Here is a 22,454-nt window from a genome sequence, read left to right on the forward strand (position 1 = left end):
ATCAACGCGGAGGGGGTGGCAGTCCGGGACTTACAACATGTCAGGAAGCGCTGGGAGGACTTCAGGTCCAGGACCCTGAACAAGGCCCGGCGCCTCTTGAAGGCAGCGGATGCCAAGGGGCGCCGGGGCTACTTGTCGGAAGAACAGATGGGGCTCCTGGTACGCATATCCCCAGCCCTCCACGTCAAGGTCCTAGAGAAGCAGACCCGTCTGGAGTCGAGCGGTGAGTGTACATGCATCCTGATTGTGAGCAGTGCGTGTGGTGATTATTCGGCATTGTGCCAGTTGCACATCTGTTTGTATGGGGTCGAGTATGGGTGGGGGTGTACAGGGCCGTGACACATGCGAGGGCTGTAATGTGTGAGACATGGATGGTGCTTGTGTGTGTGGGCTTGCATGGCAAATGCAGTTGTGCGTGCACGCATGTTTGGATGAATGTGTATGTAAGTAGACATGTCCGTGATGTCAGGCATGTATGTTGTTTTCGGCTGCATGTATGAGCACTGTGTACATGTGCATGTGTGTGTATTTGTCAAGGGTGCAACAGTGATGCAACATGGATGCATGTGACAGCGGTATGTGGAAGCCTGATTGGAAGATGTGACATGGATGCCCGTCTGAACAGTGCAACACTTGGCAGAGGTGTAGACATGCATGCAAGTGTGGTGGTGTGTGTACATGTGTGGTGCACTTCCTGTGTTGCATGTGATGTCTGGCTCCCCTTTGGCTGTTGATGCTGTTGTATGTGTAGGGATGGTGGTGGCAGTTGCGATATGGCTGTGGTATGGCTTATGTGTGTGAGTTGCAATGACATGTGTGTTGGGGATTGTGATGACATGTCTGAGGTTTGCCAATGCCACTCATGTGCAACTGTCATGCGTGTATGTGTCCATTGTACAGTGCCCTGATGCCTGTGTTTTGTTTCTCCCTGTCTGCAGCGTCAACTGATGAAGAGGGCGGAGAAGGTGCTGTGGAGCACAGCGCCGGGGATCCGACTGCCAGCCGGAGACGCAAGGCCCGGCTCCCCTCCCGTGTTGTCATCTCGTTGGGGAGTGAGGAGTCCGGTGCCGCGTCCCAGGCCGCAGCTGCCGGGAGGAGGTCCAAGAGGCGGAGGTTGCAGTTGGACTCCTCGGCAGCAGAAGGGGCAGCTGGGACCCCACAGGGCCCAACAGGGGAAGATGGCATGGAGTCATCCAGGTTGGTGGGGGGTTTGGTGGAGGAGGGGGCCGTGCAAGCACCAGAGACGGGGTCTGGAGGTGGGGATCCCACTGGTGCTAGTGGTGCAGTGCAGGACCAGGGACAGGAGGCAGCACAGGCGGCCGCGGAGGTGCCTGTGTGCAATCCTGTCCCCGATCCTGTCCCTGCATCATCTTGCACCAGCAGGGATGCCTACGTCCAGACCCATTTTCAGGCAGGGGATGAGCTGACGTCAACTGGCCTTCCTCTGCCTGCGGGCGTGGCCATCCAGGTCCGGGTTGAGCCTGTCCTGGCTGGTGTGGCGTTGCGTCAACGGGCCATGCGAGGTGACCTGCAGTCTTTTCATGGAGAGACTGCACGTAATCTCGAATGGCTCGTTGACCACGTCAGCCTGCTGGGACAGGTCACCCAGGCCGGATTCCTCCATCTGATGGGGCTTGCTCCGACCCCCTCCTCAACTGGACCCCCTACGCGCCAGTCGTCCTCTGTGCCATCTTCCCACCCATCAGTCATCTGGGTGCCCTGTGGAGCTGCCTCTGACGGTGCGGCCAGGCTGGTGGAGGAGGCATCCCTGCCACAGTCGGGAGTCGGAGGTCCAGCAGGGGTGGCCACATCAACAACTGCACCCCAGCCGGCGGAGAATGTGCAGGCAGCAGGAGGCAGTGCACGGGCAGAGGCAGAGCAGCAGCAGCAGCAACATGGTGGGAGACATGAAGGCTCGGGGCTTTCGACATCGGAGGGGCAGGCATCGGCCGGAGGGCAGGGGGACCCAGGACAGAGAGTGTCTTCCGTGTGGCAGCGGTTGGGCCACGCCTTAGGTGCGGAGCGGCGGCGGGCGGAAGAGGCGCGGCTCACAATGGTCAGGGCGGAGAACTCCATGCGGGCCGAGTGCCTCGAGGCAATCCGCAGGGGGTTTGAGGAGGACACGGCGTCGTCCCTGCGGACCCTCGGGGCCATGGAACTGGACCGCCTCCGGGACATCGAACAGGAGTTCGATGATGCCCTGGCCCGGGACACCACGGAGTGAGCCGCTGGACTTGCCCGCCGCCTTTGTATATACTTCTTTAGTTTTAGGTTTCCTTTCTTTCTTATTATGATTTGGAGTCGACGGACACTGCTCCACTTTTTGTATATAGTTGATTTTTGGGTAGGTTTTTTAGTAGGTTTCCTTTGTTCAGTTGGGCTCATGGACCCTTGGTAGTTTTTTACATAGTTTGTTATTGCATGGAGATTTTTTAACTTTTGACTTTGGCCAAATATTTTTTGGATTCTGATTTTCAGTTTTGTGTTTTTATACGGACATGCAGCTTTTTTTTCTCATTCACATTGTAGTTTGTTTTCTTTCTTTAGCATTCTTTATTTTTTTCAATACAATTTTTTTTTCCATACTTCACTGTGCGGTATCATCTCATTGGTGTCATGCATGTCATGTTGTGTGTTTTCCCATTCAATTGCAACCATTGTGTGTGACGGACATGGGTTCATTAGCTTAATGAACATTGGGGGTGTAACATGTGATTTCCATTTCCATGTGGGTGAATGGGTTACTTGGTAGGGCTTTTTGGCTGTGGTGGCTGTCCATTACGCACATGATTGGGGATTGTGAGGACCTGGTGGGGGCTGCCCCTGCACTGCTGGGGGGTGGGGGTGGTGGGAGACATGGATGGGGGCCTGGTGGAGGGTGCCCCTGGTGGCAGGGTTGTGGGGGTGATAGGAGACATGAGTGGGGGCCTGGTGGAGGGTGACCCTGGATGCTGGGGGGTGGGGGTGGTGGGAGACATGAGTGGGGGCTGCCCCTGCACTGCTGGGGGGTGGGGGTGGTGGTAGACATGAGTGGGGGCCTGGTGGAGGCTGCCCCTGGTGGCTGGGGGGTGGGGGTGGTGGGAGACATGGGTGGGGGCCTGGTGGAGGGTGCCCCTGCACTGCTGGGGGGTGGGGGTGGTGGTAGACATGAGTGGGGGCCTGGTGGAGGCTGCCCCTGCACTGCTGGGGGGTGGGGGTGGTGGGAGACATGGATGGGGGCCTGGTGGAGGGTGCCCCTGGTGGCGGGGGGGTGGGGGTGATAGGGGACATGAGTGGGGGCCTGGTGGAGGCTGCCCCTGCACTGCTGGGGGGTGGGGGTGGTGGTAGACATGAGTGGGGGCCTGGTGGAGGCTGCCCCTGGTGGCTGGGGGGTGGGGGTGGTGGGAGACATGGGTGGGGGCCTGGTGGAGGGTGCCCCTGGTGGCTGGGGGGTGGGGGTGGTGTGAGACATGAGTGGGGGCCTGGTGGAGGCTGCCCCTGGTGGCTGGGGGGTGGGGGTGGTGGGAGACATGAGTGGGGGCCTGGTGGAGGCTGCCCCTGGATGCTGGGGGGTGGGGGTGATGGGAGACATGAGTGGGGGCCTGGTGGAGGGTGACCCTGGATGCTGGGGGGTGGGGGTGGTGGGAGACATGAGTGGGGGCCTGGTGGAGGCTGCCCCTGCACTGCTGGGGGGTGGGGGTGGTGGGAGACATGGATGGGGGCCTGGTGGAGGGTGCCCCTGGTGGCGGGGGGGTGGGGGTGATAGGGGACATGAGTGGGGGCCTGGTGGAGGCTGCCCCTGGTGGCTGGGGAGTGGGGGTGGTGGGAGACATGGGTGGGGGCCTGGTGGAGGGTGCCCCTGGTGGCTGGGGGGTGGGGGTGGTGGGAGACATGAGTGGGGGCCTGGTGGAGGCTGCCCCTGGATGCTGGGGGGTGGGGGTGGTGGGAGACATGGATGGGGGCCTGGTGGAGGGTGCCCCTGGTGGCGGGGGGGTGGGGGTGATAGGGGACATGAGTGGGGGCCTGGTGGAGGGTGACCCTGGATGCTGGGGGGTGGGGGTGGTGGGAGACATGAGTGGGGGCCTGGTGGAGGCTGCCCCTGCACTGCTGGGGGGTGGGGGTGGTGGTAGACATGAGTGGGGGCCTGGTGGAGGCTGCCCCTGGTGGCTGGGGGGTGGGGGTGGTGGGAGACATGGGTGGGGGCCTGGTGGAGGGTGCCCCTGCACTGCTGGGGGGTGGGGGTGGTGGTAGACATGAGTGGGGGCCTGGTGGAGGCTGCCCCTGGTGGCTGGGGGGTGGGGGTGGTGGGAGACATGGGTGGGGGCCTGGTGGAGGCTGCCCCTGCACTGCTGGGGGGTGGGGGTGGTGGGAGACATGGATGGGGGCCTGGTGGAGGCTGCCCCTGCACTGCTGGGGGGTGGGGGTGACAGGGGACATGAGTGGGGGCCTGGTGGAGGCTGCCCCTGCACTGCTGGGGGGTGGGGGTGGTGGTAGACATGAGTAGGGGCCTGGTGGAGGCTGCCCCTGGTGGCTGGGGGATGGGGGTGGTGGGAGACATGGGTGGGGGCCTGGTGGAGGGTGCCCCTGGTGGCTGGGGGCTGGGGGTGGTGGGAGACATGAGTGGGGGCCTGGTGGAGGCTGCCCCTGGTGGCTGGGGGGTGGGGGTGGTGGGAGACATGAGTGGGGGCCTGGTGGAGGCTGCCCCTGGATGCTGGGGGGTGGGGGTGATGGGAGACATGAGTGGGGGCCTGGTGGAGGCTGCCCCTGGATGCTGGGGGGTGGGGGTGATGGGAGACATGAGTGGGGGCCTGGTGGAGGGTGACCCTGCACTGCTGGGGGGTGGGGGTGGTGGGAGACATGGATGGGGGCCTGGTGGAGGGTGCCCCTGGTGGCGGGGGGGCAGGGGTGATAGGGGACATGAGTGGGGGCCTGGTGGAGGCTGCCCCTGCACTGCTGGGGGGTGGGGGTGGTGGTAGACATGAGTGGGGGCCTGGTGGAGGCTGCCCCTGGTGGCTGGGGGGTGGGGGTGGTGGGAGACATGGGTGGGGGCCTGGTGGAGGGTGCCCCTGGATGCTGGGGGGTGGGGGTGATGGGAGACATGAGTGGGGGCCTGGTGGAGGGTGCCCCTGGATGCTGGGGGGTGGGGGTGATGGGAGACATGAGTGGGGGCCTGGTGGAGGGTGACCCTGGATGCTGGGGGGTGGGGGTGGTGGGAGACATGAGTGGGGGCCTGGTGGAGGCTGCCCCTGCACTGCTGGGGGGTGTGGGTGGTGGGAGACATGGATGGGGGCCTGGTGGAGGGTGCCCCTGGTGGCGGGGGGGTGGGGGTGATAGGGGACATGAGTGGGGGCCTGGTGGAGGCTGCCCCTGGTGGCTGGGGGGTGGGGGTGGTGGTAGACATGGGTGGGGGCCTGGTGGAGAATGCCCCTGGTGGCTGGGGGGTGGGGGTGGTGGGAGACATGAGTGGGGGCCTGGTGGAGGCTGCCCCTGGTGGCTGGGGGGTGGGGGTGGTGGGAGACATGAGTGGGGGCCTGGTTGAGGCTGCCCCTGGATGCTGGGGGGTGGGGGTGGTGGTAGACATGAGTGGGGCCCTGGTGGAGGCTGCCCCTGGTGGCTGGGGGGTGGGGGTGATAGGGGACATGAGTGGGGGCCTGGTGGAGGCTGCCCCTGGTGGCTGGGGGGTGGGGGTGGTGGTAGACATGGGTGGGGGCCTGGTGGAGGATGCCCCTGGTGGCTGGGGGGTGGGGGTGGTGGGAGACATGAGTGGGGGCCTGGTGGAGGCTGCCCCTGGTGGCTGGGGGGTGGGGGTGGTGGTAGACATGAGTGGGGCCCTGGTGGAGGCTGCCCCTGGTGGCTGGGGGGTGGGGGTGGTGGGAGACATGGGTGGGGGCCTGGTGGAGGGTGCCCCTGCACTGCTGGGGGGTGGGGGTGGTGGGAGACATGGGTGGGGGCCTGGTGGAGGCTGCCCCTGGATGCTGGGGGGTGGGGGTGGTGGGAGACATGAGTGGGTGCCTGGTGGAGGCAGCCCCTGCACTGCTGGGGGTGGGGGTGCAGGGGGACATGAGCAGGTGTGCAGGGTAGTCCCCTGTTTTGTGGGCTGCCTGCAGGGGCCGTCGAGGGTGTACAGGGTACACCTGTGAGGACCCACCCAGCCTAATAGCGTGTGGAACTTCCCGCGCACCCCTGAAACACACGCGCCCAGGCTATTCGCGTGTGGAACTTCCCGCGCACCCCTGAAATACACGCGCCCAGGCTATTCGCGTGTGGAACTTCCCGCGCACCCCTGAAATACACGCGCCCAGGCTATTCGCGTGTGGAAAATCCCGCGCACCCCTGAAATACACGCGCCCAGGCTATTCGCGTGTGGAACTTCCCGCGCACCCCTGAAATACACGCGCCCAGGCTATTCGCGTGTGGAACTTCCCGCGCACCCCTGAAATACACGTACCCTGCTGAAATCGCGTGTGGCACTTCCCGCGCACCCATGAAATACACCTACCCTGATGGAATCGCGTGTGGAACTTCCCGCGCACCCCTGAAATCCACGTACCCGGCCAAATCGCTTGTGAGACTTCCCGCGCACCCCGGTATACACGCACACGTATTTTTTGTCAGCGGGTGTCCGTGTTTGTGGGTACCCCTTTGCACGTCATTTGTCCTGGAGGGCCACAGTATAGGACATTCATCATGGCAGTATATAGGTGCTATTTGTTGGCGCACCTTTTGGCGCACATTTCTTACAGCCGCAGAGACGCTACCGCCTGCTTTCTTGTGGCGGTCGTGTTTGTGCCTGTGCGCTGGTTTGAGCGTGCGCTTTTTTGCCCTATTCTATTCCATGAATACGTGTTGTAGGCGAGCGTGTGGGCGTTCCGCGCACTTGTGCCCTGTACTTCCCCCGTGACGCCCACGTTTTTGGAAGTTGTTCCCCATTCCGAGTGTTACACCCGTGTTCCGCCTACTTTTGTTGCGTGCGCCGCGCTATGTGCGAATTTCGCTGTGGCGTGTGCGATTTTCGCTGTGACCTGGCGCACGCTGTTAGATGGCCTGTGCGCCAACGTGCGCGGCGCACTTTTTTATCGCACATCCGCTGGTTTTCTCGCGCACGGACTTCCATGAATCGACGTGCGCTGCTTTTCGTGCGATTTTTGCACTTCCACTGCGATTTTCGCTATTCCACTGCGATTCGCACGTTTTTGCCCACTTGCGCCGCGCTAATTATTCCATGAATCGGCATGAAAATCTGATCATTACTTCAAAGAAATAATATTTTCTGTATATAAATATGTATCCATTTGTAATAAATATATATGATAGTTTAATAATATAAAGAAAAAGCAGATGTAAAAGTTAATTACAATTTCATGAATTAAGACATAGACATTGATATATGCAAGCTCTGGACAACAGACAAAGAAAAGATTTTGTGCAAAGGAGCAAAGTGCAGTGATATTTATTATCATGTTCATGTACACTCAGTAAACACAAAAAAAACCCACAAAACCACTTTAGACCATATTCTGAACAGCTTGAAAAAGGAAATTACAAATATAGAATGGAATGGGTTACGTATGATTTACCCAAGAGAATGTTTTTCATATGAATATATCTGCGATTTATTCTGTGTAACACTCCAAAAAAAGCCTTCATTAGTAGGGCCTGGGATCATATGCACATTCCGACTTTTGCACCACGGCAATAAAGCCTTTCTAGTAGGTTCTGGGGTCAGAGTTCATGTGCTAGCAGTCTTTCCGAAAACGCTGCGTACACTAAACGTATTTTCAAATTACCTCAAGCAGATATTACTGATTGTCTGCTTGATGTGCTAACATCGCTGCCATCGCATTAGTATCAGTATTTACTGCATTTTAATTTTATTTGGGAAATCTGTCAGTTTTGTAGGAGGCCGTTAGACGTAGGTTTGTTTCTTACTCAATAGCATATTTTTCTTCTTTCGCTGCCTATCGTCTTTTTTTTTTTCGGAGTACATTTTTTGTCAATTTTAAGTATTTTGCTTCAATATTCTTAGCGGTGGTGCATTCCTTATTGATCTGCATCAACTGTCCTCTCAACAAGATTACCTTAAATTATATTTGAGACCATATAGTTTATATTCCGTATATCCTAGTTATTATCTGGCTGTAATGACGACACTGGGGATGCAGCACCATAGTTGTTTTTCTGGCCAGACACCTCACTTCCAGAGTGTGGGTCCCTTTGACCATTGTAGGTCAATAAATGCAACATGGGGTTTTATTGTGTATTAATACCTCTGGAGAGGGGTTTGCATTTCAGCCAGTCAATGTTATCATCTTGCAACTAATAAATGCCTCTATTGAACATATTTTGAAATGTCTGAGCTGCTCTTCACAATTCCAATTTTTCTTGTGTGCTTTATCTACCTGCCACGGATCTCCACAGCAATTAATCGCATGTGCAACTCTTGATGATTGTGGCTCTAGTTAGTCCCTTCATGGCCTCCATGGAAATTGATAAGGAGTTGCTTCTTTTGTAAAGGAGCTCTCTTTCCTTTTCTATTTTTTTTAAAACAAAGGAAACTTTTGCATGTTCCAGTGCTTGAGTTATGGGCACAAACACTATCTGACTGAACAAATTCAGCTGGAGTGCATTCCACAGGAGTGCGCTACACCAGCCATAAAAGATAAAAAAAAGCTCTTGTTAAAGGCACTTTTAAACTTGCTGTCTAGGTCTTTAAAATCTATCACTACCCGGCGAGTGTCAATGAGCTTGTTAAAATCAATCACATTGGCCCTTGCCCGAGCCTTACCTGCCCGACAAGGCTCTGACACTAAGGCACCCCGGAATTCTTTCCTGTGTGTCGCTGCCATGGAAAGGGAAAAAGGGACTATGTCTAGTCCCTTTTTCCATAGCGGCCATTTTGTTTGTTCACTTTTTTTTCATTAATTTTAATGGTCGCCTCGGAAAGGGAGAAGGAACTACGTGTAGTCTCTTCTCCCCGATCCCTGGTGGCCATTTTGTTTTGCATTTTTTTCTCGAGTCGAGAAACGGTTGCAGCACTGTTTCTCAATTTGAAACAAATTGCTCTTAGTACCCCAGTACGACATGCCAGGGTACCAATGGCAATATAACACTCAGGGGGGGCATTACCAGTAGGGTAATGCACCTGGGACTTCGTTAAAGCCCTCGCTTTGCCCGGGCCTCTAACTATGGCCCGGGGCATTACCCTACTGGTAAAGCCCACCCCCTTGAATTATATTGTCTAAATATAGCCCGCTCCTGCAGGCTTTAAAGTTAACATTGTGCACAGTTTCCTGCATGATCATTCCTTCTCCACGTGTATGCTTTTAAGAGCTAGAACAGAAATGGAGCAATATCTTACACCCAACAAATGCAAACATGTATTTCCCCAGCACCCTCACAGGCCATAAACCAAACTAAGGTTGAAGTTTCTAAAGACTTATTTCATTATTTCATGTAGGCAGCAAAGTGTGCCCTCCTCACTAGCCATTGCCTAGTGATAATTGACTCTTGGCGAATAAGAAATGGTTAATTGTATGTATACAATGGAGGTGACGAGTGACTTTTTTAAGCCTTGCTAGTAGCTTGCAACTTGAAATTTTGCAACCTGATTTCATGAATTATATTTCTGGACATAGATAACATAGATTTTCTGAAGGAATTATCTAAGAATGAATGCTGGGTACCTACTACATGTATTCTCTTTTTTCCAGTTGCATCTAAGTGGCACTGTAATGAATTAGTTAATAATTTATAGTGTGTTTAATAACGGAGGCCAGTCTCTAAGCGTGGGATCAGGAGTAAAACCTGTGTTGCTTTATGTTGTCTTGATTCCAAGACAAATAGGTTGTCCCTGAGCTATCTTCTCTGCCACTGTAAGCACTGTCTATAGGTATGGAAAGTAAAGATTGGAAAGTGATGAGATGTGAGCGTGTGGTTGTTGTTTGACTCTTACCCTACCCATTGACTGCCCCGGCCATGTTAGTCTCTGTGGCCCATCCCACACACTGCTTTCACCTCCTTGCACAAAATTACATTTCTTCGATGTGTGCTTTTAATGGAAGGCCATTATTTGCAAGCAGTCTTGTAGAAGGTAATGGCTTAGCTGCAGTTGTAAACCAGATCCTTGTGTAACAAAAATGTGTTAACCAAGTGTGCCTCCAGCCACTTTGTTTATAAGCAATGTGTGAGTCTTTGAATATGTTTCTTGCACTGAATTACAGTTAAAAACTGGCATTGGCAACGCCAAGAGTTTAGGCTGTGATATAGGCATTAGCTAGGCATTTGCTAGGAATTGCTATACTAGTCTGAGATACTAAAACTCTTTGCCAGTTGCTGCCAATTCTTGGCAAGGTAGTGCCATTGCAGCAGTGCCTAGCAATGCCTTTCACATGACCACACACAATCCAAAAACTTTGGCTGTATGCAAGTGTTTGTTTTCTTGTCCCTGTACTATCTGTCTGCAAACAAATGTCAGCAGAGCAGTGAAGGGTTGATGTTGGAGCTAACATAGCATAAATCCTCCCAGAGCATAAATCCTAAAGAGGAGAATATTTCAAATGCATTGAAAAGTTGCTGTGTCTCATTCTGTTAACCCCCTCTCTTGAGCAGGCCACTCGCAATGTTGCATTACCACTCTTTTTGAATGTTCACTTTTACCATTGCATTGTTTTACAGTTTGTCATTTGTGTACATATTTTTTAATTGGATATTTCTTTTTTATTTGGGTATTTATTTAGTGTGGATCTTGTTCAGAGAAGCACAGAAACACTGTGGAGCAATAGTTTAACAGTGTTGTTGGCTTTCGAGGCTGTGTTTCTGAGTGTAGCATGCATGCTTCTTTTAGGTGTTGGGCTTCCATTCAGGCGGTTGCAACTATTGGCATCTGTCATTTATTTGTTTAAAAATCAGTTTCTATAAAGTTACTGGTGATATATCTGGTGCTGTGTTGCATGATAAAGAAACCGCCACTGCTCTTCCTACACATTGATAATTGTAGATTGTCATTTGGATTTCAGTCATGGGTTGTTAACACCCTCTAGTTTGTGCTTCTGTGTGTTTGCATGATGCAGACGTACCGTCTCGTTCACATACGTGTCTTCCTCTAGTGCCATTCCATGAACGTTCTGAAAGCAGTTGCTTTAAACATTGCCTTTGGGGGTGTTTCAGTAATATGGGATATTTTCAATACAGTTAGCCTGAATGCTTAGATGTTGGGGTACACCACTAAAATAATACTATATTAGAATGACATTCCCCATCATCAGTGGTACATATTGTTCTATTGCATTCTGGACACATGTGTAAACCGCATTTATGATTCTTCGCTTTTAAAGTCCACAAAGCCCTGACTAGGACTTCTACTGCCTGGAACATATTGTGAAATGCTATCACGGAAACCAATTCGCCTAAGTCTCTGTAATGTGCAATCAATGAACAAATGCTATACTATTGTGGAATAGAACGGTTTAGGGTAAACTCTATGCTCCTCACAATGTATTTGTGCCTGTGCCAGAACCCGCAGGATGTGTTTCTATTGTCCCACTGAATGTCAATTATGTTAGAGATATTTAAATGCAGCCCATATTCCAAGGTGCTATTCACCAAACCCAGACTCTTCTTTTACCTATTGTTATCTTAATTGTTACTTTGAAACAATTACAAGAGCGCACATTTCATATGCTAATGACTGCAAACACTCTAGAGCCCAGACAATAAGAGTGCGTCACTGTTTTTTGTAAAATGCGCAACGAAGTTCTGAGGCTGGAAATAAATGGTACTCTGAAGAACGTTGGCAGCTCTCGCGGACAGAGAGAAGGTATCCGTGTTTCACACAGTGTTTGTTATTTATATATCACTGTGTGTTGTATACACGTTCTGTCGCTTTCAAAACAAAATGGCGTTTCTGTCATTCAGATAGATGTGTGCGAAGAACAATGCTCTATGCTTATTATGGTGTATTTCAATGGAGTGATGCTCTTCATGAACTGCAGAGGAGCATAATACATACCTGTAAGAGCAGCAAAAAAACCTGATATGTAAATGGCAGAAAATGTCCGTAACATTTCTGTATATTCTATCTTTAACAAGGACACCCTGATACTCATAAAGATTTACTGAAACCGATAATCTGTTCAGTTAGATGTTCCAATTAATGGCATAAAGAACTGTGGCAATTTCTAAGCTGCAACCTATTCAGATTATTGCAAAACCAAACCAAATACATGTATGCGAACCAGGACGTTAAATGTGCCCTCCAGTTAGTAGAGGCTAATTTTCAGTGGTGGAAGCATTGCTACCCTCCACCCAGCCAAATCTTCCTGAGCAACATGGGAATATGTTGGTCAATCAGGAGGCCAGAATGTACAGTTCACACTGATTTGCTTGAATGACGTGCATTTCAGCCAATCACAGCAGGTCGAACATTTCAGCCTCCTGATTAGTCAAAATGACTACACCAGGGGTCCACCTTTTAGTCCTGTGAGTGTGTGAACTCTTTTCAATGAGAATGAGAAAAGGTGTAGGGTCTTTCGACAGGAATTACCTGCCACAGAAGAGGATGGTGGATTGGTCACTGATTCCACCACCCATTCCCTTAGGCCCCTGTACTATATGCAGCTTTTTATCTCGTCCCTATTCTCCATGAAAATATGTGTGACTAGATACTGATATCCTTATTAAACTTGCACAAACGTTTTTAGGTAGATATCTATTTAATGTCATATGACATGACATCCTAATCATATGTATGGAACTATTGAAAGTTCCTCTTAGTGTGATGTACCTAGAAAAAGGTACAAAAGTGTGGCTTTTCATTCATTTTGCTCCCAAAAGTGGACCACGGTTTCTGGTGGGTCCCTCCACTGTACCTTATTCTGCTTCTTGATTTATTTAGAAGCATAGAACCAGGCTTCCAGGCGTTCTCCTCGCAGGTTGAACTAGGTTTGAAAGCGGTTAGTCACGTGCAAGTTCCTGTTGTGGGTAATATACCAAAATGTCACCTGAGGAATTCCGACTGCCGAAAGTTTCGACCCCCCTTACACCACATATATATGGGGGGTATGGGATATAATACATGTATGAGGGGCCTGCGGGGGGTGAGGGGGTGTAAAGGGAGTTGAAAAAAAGAAAGTCAGCATTTCCGGTCACAGTAATCACATAGATCCTGTGTCAAGTCGGGTGCAAAGTGGAGCTCACTGCAATACGATGAAGCATTGTGGTGAGTCCACCAGCACCTGCAGCACCTGTTCAAGGATGAAGCAGTTTTGAGGGGATAGGTACTGCAGGGCCGAGTTGGCATGCCATATTATCTTTCCAGCTGTTCGAGTTGAGGTACGGGTTGTGCCAATGCAGAGGTCTTGGTGGTTCAATGCAATGCTCCAAGTTGCAATCATTCAAATGCTGCCACAGCGACGATGGTCACTGCTGTCACGATTCTTAGGTGAAACGGTTCCCAAAATGCAAGCTGCAGTTTAAAGATCAATGAGAGCGCAAAAGGCTACACTGCAGGTTTGTGTGGTTTGAAGCCTTCAAACACAGTGAAAACAGTTTGAGGACAGTCTGAAGCTGTGCAACAGGATTCCAGGCTGCTGTAGGCTGCTCAGAGTACTGTGAGTCCCACTACAGGGGCTCTTGGAGAAGGCGGGTCCTTCTTTCTTTTCACCCTCAGAGACGGTTCATGTGTTTTTATTTGAATGTTCAGGGCCCCAAGGCTGACCCCCTCTCTCCATTCTAGAAAGCACCATTCCTCCCCAGCCCAGGTATAGTTATTCTCCAGTATTAGTACATACCAAATATTGACCCCTACTGTCTAGTTTCTGGCTTACACTAGAGGTGACAATTTAAAGGCAGAACATCGTTTCTATCTCACCTCCCTCAGGGAGTTTCTGAGCTAGCCTTACACTATCCAGGGGTTATTGATCTGAACAGGAATGCTGGATTGGGCTTTTCATTCACTCTGCCTGATTCAGTCTCCTTTCTATGAAGCCCACATACTCCTCTTCCACTGACTTCATGGTCCTTTCTTCTTACTCTCCTTCCTCCAACTCCATCTGGCATGTATGAGCCCCTAGCTTTTGTCTCTGTTGCATCACCTCCCATGGCTCTTGTTGCATAGTGCTCACATAGGATTGCTGATGGGGAATATGTGCTTCTGTCTCTCTCTGATGGAGTGTTCAGGAGTCTGAGTGTGGAACACTACTGGTTCTTTTTTCGTAAGTGCTCACTTCTGTATTTGATATTATTATGAAATGAGAAGAGAACACTCTGTGATCATTTGGAGTTATAAGCACAGGTGACTGCACATGAACGGACAGGCACATGGGGAGGGGACAGAACGTGGGCCCTCCTCAACTTCCACCATCCCCTTCAGAGGTAGGACTGGCTCTTCATTTCTCTATCGAAGACCTCCCATCCTAAGCTGAGAGGGGTACCCAGACATGCTTGACATGGCCAGGGTAAATACACACTTCAAATAGTGTTTGGCCATAGTAATTGTTGGCTCCTACCAGTAGCCATTCTAAATCCAGGTATGGCTTATTCTTCCTACGTCCCTATTTATTAGGCTACAATGATGCTGTTACAGAAAAGAAGTGCAGAAGATGAATGCAGCCTATTTGTGTAGGAACATGGTGTCCCAGCACATGTGAAGGATGCACATGTGAACGTTGACCCTGCCCTGTGCTACTGTGAGCCAGGTGCAGCATATTTGGGACTGGATGTTGGCCGTTGGCTGTAACCCCTTTCCCAGGTGGAGTTATACCATACCTGTTCATGACCTGGCTATAAGATTTCCTGATGCTTAGATAATCTTCACTGAGGTTTCACTTTTACTTTGCAAGTCGTAAAGAGCAAAACAGGACTGATAAGTATGGCTTTATGTGGTAAAATCGGAAAATGTTTATGTGGGGAAAGCTAGTTTGTTGATTGAATGAATTAATCTGTCTGGGGTAACAACTCAGGTCTGGGTTGACATTTTTCACCTTCTCAGAGGTGGAATCTAGGTTTGGGCTGAACATGCTTTCAATTCCTCAGATATGAGCAACTCAATGTGGCCATTGGAATAGCATATTCCACCCCTCTGCTCTCTGGGCTGCCTGAAGACACTGGCTTGGACGTAAGGCAGGATCATTCCAATATTTACCTCAGAACATCCACACTTTAGAGACTACTAGCAAGACGGGAACAACTTCCCTCAACTGAAAGTAAGTTGCATAGAGATTGGGATACTGATTTTGGGCACGTGCTGCCCCAGAACATTGACATGAGATCTTAGTAAAACTGCAAAAGCTCTTCTGAAATCACACATTTTATTGTACTTGTCACAGAAAACTGTTCTCAAAGGCTGAAATGCTGGGGTGGAGCACTGTGGTGGCTAATAAGTCTGGGTCTTGTGGAATGTCGCATGGCTCCCTGTGCAACCTTATGTTTGACAGTGCCATGTCCATGTAATTAGAGGAAGACATTTAGACCAAATTTGGGCAAATTCCTAGCGTACACTCTATAATATGCGTATGACACTGTCCTTCTGGATCAAACTCCCCTGGGACTACAACAGCAATTAATAACTTGCCCACCTTTGCTCAGACAAACCTTCTAAAGATCAACCACACAAAAACTGAGTTTATGCAGATCTTGGGTAAAAGGCGACATCCTGTAAGGTATAGCTGGCACATCATGGGTGTGAAATTAGATTTAGTCCAGACCCAAATTTACCTGTGGCTACCATTTTGCAGCACCCCCCAAGCTCTTATGTATTACTCCTTGTGTAAATTGAAAGCACTGTAAAGATAGTTAAGCCTAAAGGGATTTATCAAAAGTGTAGGTGCATACTCAGTAGAGAGACTAAGGGAAATATACAAGACAGCAATTGTCCTGTGTATATTATATGGGCTTCAGACCATCCCGAAAAAGCATGCGGGATGGCTTGATACCTTGGAGGGGAAGATTCTTAAGTCACTCATGGGACTGCCTATGGCAGTCCACATGGCGGCAATAAGAATGGAGTTGGGCCTCACTTCACTACATACCTTGAGAAAAGTGACATTGTAAAAGTTTATTTATACACTGCTTATACACAGGTGGAGTGCTTCAAAGCGCTTCCAGGCGGGAAGGGAACAATGGAATACAGTATCATTTTTAGGCCTTGAAGTTTCTGAATAATCTAAACAGAAAAACTAGCATATTAGGCCTGACAGTATTTCTCCTAGTGCAAGTCCATGAAGTGTTAGAGTTTCGACCAGCTAGGGAGGGAGTACAGAGAAAGGTGGGGAGGGGGGACAGGACAGCCAAGCTTACTAGGCCTAGTACATTTATTTAATGCATGTGTACAGACGGAGGTGCCAGGAAGAGGGGGTGTGGGAGGAATACAGGCATCCAATGCAACAGGGCCCTGATTTAAGGGCAGAGAGGTTGCTTCGCTTGTATAGCTTAAAGCAGAAAGTGCAGTAGTGCTGAACATAGTGCAGTGGCCCGGCGGCAAGTACAAATACTGATGGGGAGGGACCTGTAACCAGTCAGCAAAAACAGAGCAGAGTTAGGGAGGAGAAGGAGGAAGGAGGGTGGGGAAAAAAAGAACAGGGGTTAGCAGGGTGGAGGAGAGAGAGAAGGAGAAAGAGAAGAGGAAGGTCTTGAGGAGTTTCAGGAACTTAAGGTGGTCCGGCTCAAGATGGAGAGGGGCAGGGAGGCTGTTCCAGAGGGAGGCACCTGCAAAGGATAACAATATACCCCGAAATCTCTGTTTGTGAAAGCGGCTCACCCGCAGTAAGTTGGAGGAGGATGAGCAGAGGAATATAGAAGGAGCGTTTTCAGGAAGAGAGTGTTGTAAATAGTGCAGGCCCTGGCCCCAGAAATCCTTGTGGACAATGCAAAGGGTCTTGAACTTGATCCTTGCAGCCACAAGGAGCCAGTGAAGGGATTTTATTATAAAGCAGTTTATGTAGTCTTCTTGGGGTTATTTGTAAGTACTTTATTATAAGTTACATAAATTGTTAACTAGGAGAGACCACCGGGTCCCATCAACCAGGCTGAACTGATCAGGCTGGAACCCAGAGGCTGAATTCAGAGCCAAACATTCCGCAGGCTCACACAGCGTTCCAAGCTAGGACACAGCAGCATTCCTGCAGTCATGCACTGGCAACAAGTACATTATTACAGATTTCAGCGCCAGAGAGATGTGTTCCCTGGGCTTGAGGCCAAGGATAAGTCTTGTGATTCTGTTCTGGGTGAGTTGTAGAGGGCGGAGAGTAGAGGTAGGAAGGTTGAGAAAGATGCTGTTGCAATAGTCCATCCTAAGAGAACCAGGGCTCTCGAGGTAGTGAGCCTCTGGGGGAAAGTGGGAAAAGGTAGAATACCTGTGAGGAGGTGCAGTTGGAAGTAAATTGTACTTAACTAAAAAGAATGAAGCAGAGGTACTGGGTTCCCCTAGAATACTGTCTGTTTTTGAAGTCCACATGTGTTTTGGCAAATGTAACCGGGCTGTTAGAGACCTAGGTATGTCAAAGCAAGTTCACTTGGAAAATATTGGGTTTGGCATCTTTTGACCACAATGATATTGAAATCATGCATGCAAGTGCAAAGCCAAGTCACACTTGTGGGAGAGAGTCAGATCTACTGACTCTTTACACAAAAAAGTGTTATGGTGAGTTTGCAACACAGAGCTTTAAAAATAAAAAGCTGTGTAGCTATTTATCTAAGCTGAGCCCTCTCCCCCTAAGTTGGTTTATCCTGTATTTGAGGTTTAACATCCTACAGGTGTTGGAACACCTTGGTGCATGGCAGGGGGTGAGTAGGAAAATGAGACTATGTAGGCTGTGTACCAATAGTGTTATGACCAGCAGACATGTCTTAATGGCACGTGAGAAGTTTATTGACCTGTACACAAAGGGATATGCACACTTTTGTTAATAATCTGGGTCGATTCAATCTGATCAGTTCTTGTCCACAATCATGGCAGCGGAATCATTGGTTATCACAGCCGCCACCATGCATGTTTGAGAGAAGATTCAGCCCTGCTTACTACATAAGACCAACTATTGTATAAGGCAAACAATTACTAAAATTAATTTAAATAGCTTAGGGGATGAGAGGGTATTGGTGTATTAGGTGTGAGTAACAAGAATGTTTCCTTGTGATGTTGAATTTTATGTGATTTGGTTATATAGATGATGTATTTATTATTTGGATTATAGTATTGTATTGATGTGGTTTTTCTGAAATGATGATGATGATGGAAATGTAATCATTTTATTGAAATGTTATCAACTGTATTTTTATTTAAAAGGAAAAGGCCTGATGTTTAACCATATGTAATAAAAAAAAGGATATATATATATTTATATATATTACAGGGTGGCGGTCGCCGCCCTATAGTTAAGGTGAGTTGGAGACACATAGGAACCACTCAAATAACTTTTGATTCAAGTAACGTATTTGGCCGAAATTCAGAAAGTGATTAGAAGTCTATGCCCCCCCCCCCTCCCTTAGACTGCAAGGTTTTGTAATGATTCATTAAAAATACAAAACTTATTAAGCGTCAAAAGATTTTTTTTTCTCCAAAAGTGCGGCCTACTTCCCTTTCATTTTCCCTTAGACAAAAAAGGAAGTTTTCTGCCAAAGTGCACTGCCTAACCCACTGGATGGATCTGGACCAGGTCTAAAACAACTTGGGCATGAAGCGTTGACTCGCAATCCATGAATGGTTATTTTAAAATTTGACAGAGAAGGGGGTGCCCCTTCCCCAAAAATGATAGTTATTTCTCCAAATGGTGCATTGCAGGATCATGGTTTTCAGAAACAAAACGACTGCCATCTTGTTTTTCTCTCGATGCGAGAGATATTCGTGGCTACAGCCGAGATAATGGGAAAATGAAACGGAGTATAAAGCTACTTCCTGGTCAAAAACCATACAAATGCCATCAGGGTAGAGGTGGGGGGATGGCTGGAAAGCACTGAGTGAAATTTGGGAGTTGGAGGGGGTGCAAGGACTGAGATTGCAACACAAATCCTTCCGTAGCCTCAGCTATAGCCACGAATAGACGCTATCTAAAAGCAAACTGCTTCCCTGAAGCAGCTTGTGCTCTGGGGTGAAAGGGAGGAGCCTGTCTGGGGAGAGGGGGGAGCTTGTACACATGAGGGGGGCACTTGGTGATGGCCTGGAGGGGCAGGGAAGCAATTTTATTTTCCGGTTGTTTTGCCAATATTCGCGGCTATATCCGAAGTTACAAAGGACTACGGATAACTGTTGGTATGTGTTGTCCAGTACCCGTGGTTACATTTTTAACATCTCTTTTTTTAAAAGCTATTTTTAGAACTATATTGATGTTTGGAGTGAAAATCACTGAATTGCCGTCCAATTCTTCCATTCTTGCAGTAACTAGGAAAGACTCTGCTTAGCTTCAAAGTGAGGAAGGGGCCAGCCTGCTCCGGCCATATTGACGGATAAATAAGCCAAACCTACAAGGCCACTTAGAGGAATGGGCTGGCCATTTTCTTGCTTTGAAGATAAGCAGGGTCAGTCATGGTTATTGCATGGATGGGTGACCGAATGGGCACCTGAATTATTTGACACTGTCAGTCCTTGAACATTTTTGCACTCAGAGATTTTTTTTTGCCTTTTGCTGAATGGCATTCTGGTATTTGTAGTCTCCCAGTCAATAATAACAATACAAAATAGATATTTTTACAGCAACAGTGGGTGTCCTGTCACTGCAGTTACTGGGACGAACGCTGCTTAGTTTCAAACTGAGGAAGGGGTCAGCCCACTAAGGCCTTGCTGCCTAATATATGGGGACCCCCTTACAAGAACACTTATAGAAACATGGCCTAAGGTGTCAGGATCGTTTCTCGCTTTGAAACTAAGATGGGTCGGTCCCGGTTACTGTATGGATGGCAGGCATCCACGTCCCTGAATGCTGTGTGTTTTATTAGTTTTAAATATCTCATAACACACAGCATCCACATTTTTATAAAACAGAAAAAATGAGAAAAAAGAAACACATTTATGCTGAACACTGATATCAGGGAACCCTGGCATTAAGGAGTTTGAGACGCAGCACTTAACCATTATGCCACAATGATGTCATGGATTAGATTGTCACAAATTTCATAACTAGCCTTGTATCATTGAACATATTAAATTATAGGCTAAGTATGAAATGCATGCCCTATAAAGCACCAAAGCCATTGTAGCCTAGTTGTAAAAGGCTGGGCCTCAAACTGTGAGAGACCAGGGTTCAAGGCTGTATGTTTTTTTTTATTTAACTAATTTAATTAAAAAAATAAGCCACGCAAGTGGGAGGTAGCGAGGTTTGTTGCAGTGCAGTCCTGTGATCTTATTTAGCATGAGGGCATTTAGACGTGGCTGCAATGTCAGTCACGTCCAAACGTCCCTTGTGCCGAAAAAACGGCACCAGAATGGCTTTCATGACAAAAAGGATGCGCCGAAATGGGCCCTGCAGCGGATTGCCTGTGCCAAATCAGCCCGCACCAAAATGATGGCACTGAAAATGAGTGTACCGCTTGGAGAACACTGTTTAACCAAAGTGTGTGCTCCAGGGCAAATCATTTAATCTCACTGTGCAATGCCTAAAAACATTGTGAGTTCTCAAAGTTTTAAATATCTCATAACACACGACATCCGCATTATTATCGTTTTAAACCGTGCTTCTGTCAGTCCTTGAAAGTTTTGCACTCAAATATTTTTGTATTTTGCTGAATTACATTCTGGTATTTGAAGTCGCACAGTAAAGATGGGGTATATTGCCACAATTGTACACTTTTGCCTAACATAGTTCTATAAGGATTTATATATTTGAATGACACTATGGTATTTGTACTGTTAAAGTTACCTTTATAAAGCAGAGTATTGTGGAAAGACAGACATGGCGGGGGAAGGGGAAATGATGAGAGGGAAAATAAGTCATGAGTATGTGCCCACGATGTTGCAAGAGAGTTTGTAATCCTGGACCTTGGTGCAGTTATTTTCCAGTGATTGTGTTTGCTTTTCAGGGCACCAGTAAAGACACATGTGGATGGAGAGTGTAACTTTTTTTCTAAGGGCGGATACAACCCCTTGTTTTCTTTTGAGGTTGGTAAGCTTGGTCAAGAATTTGGATACGCGGTTTTTACTCAGGTGGTCATCTTCCCATTGCAGACGCTTACCCATAAGACCGCAAGCACTTGTTTCATATTGGAATTTTGTTTACCATGCAATATTTCACTACAGATTGCTGGATTTAAAAGTTGAGCACCTTTTATACTTTGCCAGCATATTTATTGAAAGATTTCCTCTCTTATGTTATTTTTCTGGTGTTCATTACTTTTTTTAAACGTCCAATGCTGTTTTGTCTTGCGCACTTTCTTCTAAGGAGAAGGTCAATTGAACTATATTTGTATATTTCACTTTAAAATATGTGGCCACTTACTGTGCATATATTCATGGGTGCAAGCTTTAGATTTTTGCTATGGGGCCAAAAGTACCTGACAATATGTTATTCTTGCGGTCAATCATTTTTTACCATTTTATGTGCAGGCGAAATGCGGGTAGTTGGGGTTGTGCAATGTATCACAACAGTCACCAAGAGACCGGCCATAAAACAAGGGACTTGTAGCAATGTGTGATCCTTAGCAAATAATTTAATCACACAGGGCATTAACTAAAAAAATTGGGAGTTCTAAAAGCCTGCAATGTTTTATACATGATAACAAAAAGATATTTTTACAGCTACCTTGACATCGAGGGTGAAAGATAGCTGGTGAACCAGGTCTCCCATCCATGCAGTAACCAGGACTGACCCTGCTCAGTTTTAAATTGAGGAAAAGGCCAGCCCCCTCAGGCCATGATGCCTAATAAATGATGCAAAGTTACAAGACCACTTAGAGCAACATGGCTTGAGGGGCTGGCCCCTACCTCACTTTGAAGCTAAGCAGTACTGTACAGATATTCATGGGTGCCAGTTTTTGATTTTCGCTGTATCTGCAGAAAGTACCTGGGCATATGTTATTCTTGCAGCCAATCATTTTTGTTCCCTTTACCTTGCTGCTTAAATGTGGTTAGTTGGGATTGTGCAATGTATCAAAACAGTCACCCAGAGACCGTCAATAAAACAAGGTGTTTGGAGCACAGTAGAGGACATTTTCAGCTTAGCATGTTAGGTGCACGCTGTTATGGCATGACCTTTTTGCCGCAAGTTCTGGTTTGGTGCACCCAGTTAGACACAGCCAGTTGGGGCTGGGACCTCTTGGCACAAGGATGTTTTGGTGTGAGAGGTTTTAATTGCCGTGGCATGAACCTGCAAGCACTTTGCATTTTGTACCTCTTGGCGCAAGGATATTTTGGCATGAGAGGTCGCAAATGGCATGAACCTGCAGGCACTTTTCATTTTGTAATATGGATTAAACATGAAAAATATGTATTTACTGCAACATTATAAAACAGGATGGGACATGTATTACAACATTGTTGCAGAATTGAACACATA

This window comes from Ambystoma mexicanum, chromosome 6q, assembly GCF_040938575.1.
Source record: "Ambystoma mexicanum isolate Mex_15411 chromosome 6q, UKY_AmexF1_1, whole genome shotgun sequence".
Classification (NCBI taxonomy): domain Eukaryota; kingdom Metazoa; phylum Chordata; class Amphibia; order Caudata; family Ambystomatidae; genus Ambystoma; species Ambystoma mexicanum.